The sequence below is a fragment of the Oryx dammah genome, unplaced genomic scaffold (assembly GCF_014754425.2).
Source record: "Oryx dammah isolate SB20612 unplaced genomic scaffold, SCBI_Odam_1.1 HiC_scaffold_2, whole genome shotgun sequence".
Classification (NCBI taxonomy): domain Eukaryota; kingdom Metazoa; phylum Chordata; class Mammalia; order Artiodactyla; family Bovidae; genus Oryx; species Oryx dammah.
This window is the reverse complement of record NW_024070186.1, coordinates 52,924,945-52,931,803: the sequence shown is the minus strand read 5'-3', so window position 1 is coordinate 52,931,803 and position 6,859 is coordinate 52,924,945. Positions and strand designations below refer to the sequence as shown.

The 6,859-nt window shown below is 37.6% G+C and overlaps 1 pseudogene; it reads left to right on the top strand.

The window, feature by feature from the left end:
• Nucleotides 1-2,495: 2,495 nt before the first annotated feature.
• Nucleotides 2,496-6,511, top strand: LOC120881625 (annotated as a pseudogene).
• The last annotated feature ends 348 nt before the right edge of the window (nt 6,512-6,859 follow it).

Genomic DNA, 6,859 nt, shown 5'->3' with positions numbered 1-6,859 from the left:
TTTTATAACTGCCCGTCCTGTAGATCTCTAATAAACCTTTGAAACTGTAGAAGCAGAAAGATTACATGGGTGATGATTAGCAATCTCAAAATATGAAATTGCTACAAAATGTCTTATTTGCAGCTTTTTTTTGTCACTGAATTTGCAACTTAGCACTATGAAAATGTTTCTATTTGATCATCAGCTGAGCTAAAGCACAGATAATTTGTTCAGATTTCAAAGGCAATAATTAAGGTTATTATAGTAATAACCCCAAGCAGGTTATCTATAGACTTACTAGGCAAGAATAATAACCAGCCCTTCATTTTTTAAATTAAAATGGTAGTCATTTTGTTTTCTAAAAATAAAATCAGATTTCATTTCATTTTCAGTTCAATAATATATTTACTATAGTAAACATTTATTTCAGTTTTCATTTGACATTAAGATACTTTTTGTCTTACATGACCCATATTATCAAACTAAATGTAAAATAATATTATGCCTATAGTAACCATTAAAACATAGTAATGTACTTTTAAGGAAGCATCTGGCTTTTTAAATATAATCATGACTACTGCAATTTTATGTTCTTCATAAACAGAAAAAGTACAGATATTACTCTCTTGCAAATTTTAAACAAGTAAATGGATCTATAAAATTTAATTTAATCAAGGCAATGCTCTAAGTGGATAATTTTGTGTTTATTATACCTTTTCTTTCTCATTATTATCATTATAAATTGCAAATTAGATATTTATGTATTTAAAGAAGCCTAAAGAGAAGGGGACGACAGAGGATGAGATGGCTGGATGGCATCACCGACTCGATGGACATGAGTTTGAGTGAACTCTGGGAGTTGGTGATGAACAGGGAGGCCTGGCATGCTGTGATATATGGGGTTGCAAAGAGTTGGACATGACTGAGTGACTGAACTGAAGTGAACTGAACCGAAAGACTAATAGATACTTAAGTAACTTCATAGGTGAGGAAAAGATTGCTGGATCATGATTAATAAACCCAAGATTTGCTTAGGATATATGAAATAGAGAAGATTAAGGGTATTCTTTGAATTACAAAGTATACTTTGATTTGAATAGATTAGATATTGTCCATTAATGTTTTGCTTCCTTGACAAAATTTCTTGATGATTAGAACAGTTTCATATTGTTTCTCTTTTGTTTTACATTATTATTCAAACCAAGTGTGTGACTGTAATCACTCTTCATTTTCTCTTTAACAATTGAAGTGGTAAAGGTTTGAAATCACCATTAAATTTATTCTTCTTAATACTTCATTTCAAAATAACAATATTCTTTTTACTTTCACTTTTACATTCAATATATTGGATAGAAAGTGGCAGACTTCATGAAAGAGAAATGGCAATTTGGGGCAAACTATTTTTTATATTTAATATTATAAATTAATTAATTTAATAATATTATATTATTCTTAGAGTCATTTAAATGGGCAATTGTTGAAATTTAGTTTTGTTCTATTGTGTGACTTGAAATTAAGTTACATTAATTTCTATTTGTTTCTTTAACTACAAAATAAAAAACGAGGTAAATGATGTTATAAGGCAATAGTTTATATTTACCTTTTGGAATACGTTTTCGATACTCTGCGTGCATGCTAAGTCACTTCAGTTGTGTCCAGTTCTTTCCAACACTAAGGACAATAGCCCACCAGGCTCCACTGTCCATGGGATTCTCCAGGCAAGAATACTGGAGTGGGTTGCCATGCTTTTCTCCAGGGGATCTTCCAAACCCAGGGATGGAACCCGTATCTCTTAAGTGTCCTGCATTGGCAGGTTCTTTACCACTAGACAACTGGGAAGCTCTGTGTTACTTTACTCTGTAGTTAATTATTAATGCAAACAAAAGTATCATTTTATATGCCTGCTATTAGTAGAATCTGAATGAAAGGGATGTTGTTTCTCTCTTCCTTCCATATGAGCAGAAGTGTCAGTTCATGAGATGGAAGAGCTAAAGAAGAGAAGGATCCCCAATGTATATTTATATATATGCTTGTGTTTATGTATATGTGTTTATGCACATGTACATCTACAAACATGCACACATATAGATAAATACACATACAATATACAGTATAGCTATGGTAACAGGTAGTGATGTACTGAGTACAATTATAGTGGTGCACACCTGTGCTGAGATGAGAACAGAGCCCTGTGAATATCTGCTAAACTAGAGTTTGGGGAACATGTCTAAGTGAGGAATTATCTTGGCATTTATAAGAAAAAAAAAAAAGATGTGGCTGGAACAAAGTAAGCAAGGATGGGGAGAGGAAGAGAAGGTTGATTGGCTTGGGAGGACTAGATAATATATAGCTAAGTTACCATGTTGAAAGGGGGATGAGTTTGATACCTTTGAAACAAAAAAAATAAATAAACGTAAAGAAAAACAAAACCTTTTCTTTTTTTTTTTTTTTTTTCTTTTTCTAGAACTCTAACTAGGGAAGCAGTGAAACAAAAATTGTCTTACAAAAAGTTCACTATGGTTCCTGGGAACAAGGTGAGCCAAAGTGGAAGCAGATTGATTATCATGAACCCACTGATAGAAGTTCAGGGTGAGGCCATGGTGTCTCTGGTGGATGGTCACACTTAAGTTTGAGAAATGTAGGTAGTAACTAAGGTTCAGTGAATACAGGGGATAAAAACCTCCAGGACGTGAAATACTAGTAATTACATTTTCAATAGCAAGTGTTTTATTTCCACCTTAGATTTTTATAATTTTTTTTCCTAAATCATATTTTCTCAGTCAGAGAGGGACTGAAAGAGGATCTATTAGAGTTTTCTCCCATGAATGGACTCTTCAACTTGTAGCATAGCAAATACAGCGGGGCAGGAATAGAGACAGAGATATAGAGAAAAGACTTGTGAACACAGCAGGGAAGGAGAGGGTGGGACAAACAGAGAGTAGCATAGACATAAATACACTATCATGTGTAAAAAAGCAATGGGAAGCTTCTGTTAATATATAACATGGGTGGCTCAGTTCTGTGATGACCTAGAGGGGTGGGATGGGGGTTGGGAGGGAGGCTCATCTGGAAGGGAATATATATATAGTTATAGCTGATTTATATTGTGGTACAGTGGAAACCAACAGAATATTGTAAAGCAATTATCCTCCAATTAAAAATAAATTTCAAAAATTAATATTATTATATATCATGTTATTTTCTTTTTGATAGACAGCAGTACTCAAGCTCTCAGTTCTCAGGGCTTTTTTAATAATGTTGCTGAGTTACTTCAGTCATGTCTGACTCTGTGCAACCCTATGGACTGTAGCCTGCCAAGCTCCTCTATCCATGGGATTTTCCAGGCAAGGATAATGGAGTGGGTTGCCATTTCCTTCTCCAGGGTTTTTAATAATAGTCTTAAAAATAATTACAACCCCAGAGAAATTTTATTCTCTTTTAAATGTTATATCTATTTATATTTCCCTGTTAAAAATTAAAATGAGGAATTTAAAAATATTATTTTATAGAAAATAAAAATAAGCCCATGTTATCACAAAAACATTTAAATAAACATCAAATATTCTAAAACCAAACTAGAGAATAGAGATATTGTTTTACAGTTTTGCAAATGTCTTATAGACTTGCCTACTACAAGATAAGTGGATTCTCATATTTCTACTTTCAGTCAACTCTGATACATTACTTTAGTTGAAGTACATGAGGAAAAGCCAGCCACACACAGAAATAAGTGGATATACATGTTTGAAACCATAAAGAATTTGACAGTAGTAGTTTTGTCATGGGGCAAAGCCTATTAAAAACTCCCAGGAAATAAAAATAGAATTTGTGTAATAATATAAAGTCTAACCTTTTTTTTTTTCTTTCTCCTTTGTGCTTAGTCTGATTTCACTTGCTTATAGGGTGCCATGTACAGAGGATTTGTCCTCAGCTTCAAACCAAAGATCCTGGAATGAAAGGCTGCATCAGCTCACAGAAACGCCCTGGAAAAACAGAAATTCAAGATGGTGGGCGCCGCTTGCTGAGAGGCCGTCTCTGCACTGAAATCACAAGCTGGAGCAGCATAGCCATGCCCAATCCACAGCGCTCTACCCTCTGCATTTTAAAGAACCCCATACAGCCCTGCCCATGACCTGATGGGAGTGGATTGTACAGCTGCAGTCCATTCCCAACCTTTTTAGCCCCAGGGACTGCTTTTGTGGAAGGCTATTTTCCCATGGCCAGGGAGCAAGAGATGGTTTGGGGATGATTCAAGTGCATTACATTTATTGTGTACTTTATTTTTATTAATATTACATCAGCTCCACCTCAGGTCATCAGGCATTAGATCCTGGAGGCTTGGGACCCTTGCTGTAGAGCTAGCTAACTCACATCTCTTCTTTCCTTGATCAGAAACTAAACCTTTCCATGGCTTTTGAGCTGAAATGGGAACGCTTCATTGGCTCAAAGGACACTGGGCCAGAAAGACTCTTGTTGGAACCTGACAGGAACAGGTAGGTAACAGTTTCTCTAAAACTAGATGCATATGGAATGCGAAACCATATCAATTAAATTTTTACACTTCCTTATGTTATAATCCATTGATTTATCTTGTCCTTTGACTGCATCCCTATCCATTTGTGATGTTACATTATGGTCATTAAAGAAATATTGGTTCACTGAGTTATGTAGATATGCCAAATGCTGACATACATTTTTAAATGAAATCAAGTAATATTAGTATCAGCTTCCCTGGTGGCTTGGCTGGTAAAGAATCTGCCTACAATGCAGGAGACCTGGGTTGGGAAGATCCCCTGGAGAAGGGAACAACTACCCACTCTAGTATTCTGGCCTGGATAATTCCATGCACTGTATAGTCCATGGGTCACAAAGAGTCAGACACAACTGAGCAACTTTCACTTTTCAAGGTTACTATCAGGCTTATTAGCAAAAACTTTACTGGAAAGCTGTAAAGATTTCAGAGATACCTTTTCCAAAATTCTAATATTTGGTTGAAAACTTGAGTGTTACCATTCACAACAAAAGTATTTGCTTTCTTTGAAAAAGCAAATCCATTTCTTTACATTTTAAGACAATCTGTAAAATACTCAAGTCTGAATAAACATTGTTTACCTGCCAGAAATTCTCTCTAGTGAAAATAATTTCATTAAGAACACCTGGACTTCCCAACGACACGCTACCCCAGCTCCATAGGACCTGGGTGTGCCGGGTGTTATGCCCCGCCTTGAGAACATGTGTTGTGGGAGACATAGGCAAGGGCAAGGTGCTCCAAGGAGCCTGTCTGGTTGGCATTGGGCAGGGAGTCAGAGCCACAGCAGCAAAGCTGCCCAGCCTCCATGGTGACAGATTTGGGGATGCTTCTCTCTCCTCTGTGTAATTGGTAGTTCGAGTTGTGAAGAGATTGCTGACAGTGTCAAAACCTTTCCTCAGTACCTTTCTAGGAGAATCAAGAACCCCATTTCTGGAAGTTGTACTATCTCATAGCTAGATGCTCAAATTCAGTGAAAGAGAGAGGAACAGCATCTAAGAAGGCTAGTAGAGTGTTTGAGAGGACATGTAGAGCCCAGGGTATACAAGAGGAAGCAAGATTGAGCCATCCACTCCTAATAGAATTTCTCAGTGCTGTACATGATGTGGCAGACTATTCTGCTTCATTCTCTTCCCTGTTTTATGAAGTGTGTATTTCTGTGTTTTAGTCAGTAATGGCCCAAATGATTGGTTATCCATTTCTACATAGAGATGTTTGATTCTGGCTGAAATATTTATTCCCATCAATTTTCAGTGCTCCTCCTCTTTGTGCTTAGCAAAGTTGTGAACATGATATGATTTTAGAATATAGATGATCTGGCACTTACGGTATCAGGGAGGAAGCCTCATGCATTCCTTACTGGCACGGTCTTCAACATATCAATTGCAGGCTCTTTTCTGTACCTAGGAAATATTTGTGGGTCTCTTTCTCATCCATCTTGTTGGTCAACTGGTTAATCTCCAATCTTTTTTTATAATCACTATGGTGGACTTTCCAGCAGGCACCCCACCTCCTACATTATCACTATCTGCCTTTTCTCTGTTCTCTTCCCTTTGTTTTTTATGAACACCAATGAAGCAAAAGGTGAAAGTGTTAATCACTCAGTCATGTCTGACTCTTTTCCACCACATGGACTATACCCCACCAGGCTCCTCTGTCCATGGAATTCTACTGAAAAGGGTAACCATTCCCTTCTTTGGAGGATCTTCCCGACCCAGGGATTGAACCTAGGTCTCCTGCATTACTGGCAGATTCTTTACCATGTGAGCCACTACTGAAGCCCAATGAATTAAATACCCTTGGCAAAACCTGCCTTTCCACCTGTAACCTCTTTTCCATGGTGGTTTCCTTAAGCAACAGAACCTTCCAGAAAATGGTTTACTGCAGTCTGCCCTTAATAGCTCAACCTCTGCAGAGAAGCTCCCTTTACAGCATCAGTCTCCTACCAAGCAAGGCTGTGGCAGTTCACTGTGTTGGCCATCAAGAAGGGATGGACGGGAATAGGGGGACTCTGTGGCAGCTCTTTTCCTTGTCCACCTTCGCTACTATGAAAAGCAGGACCCACCATGCAAGGGTCCTCTGCATATTCCCTTCTTCCTGAGGAAATTGGGACTTTTGTCTGGTGCACCTAAGGCAGAATCTTTCTGACACTGGCACGTTGATTTCTAACATTGGTGAATCTGAAAGAATCACAGGTTTTTCTGCAGCCCTTTTTCAGCGTCTCTTCAGCCCCACTACTGGAACTGATGGGAATACATTCCCCCTCCACCAACCGTGCCATTTACCCTGCCTTCCACCACCCTTGGATGAACAGAATTTTGTAATCCTAGCTGTTGTGGAACTGTTATTTTT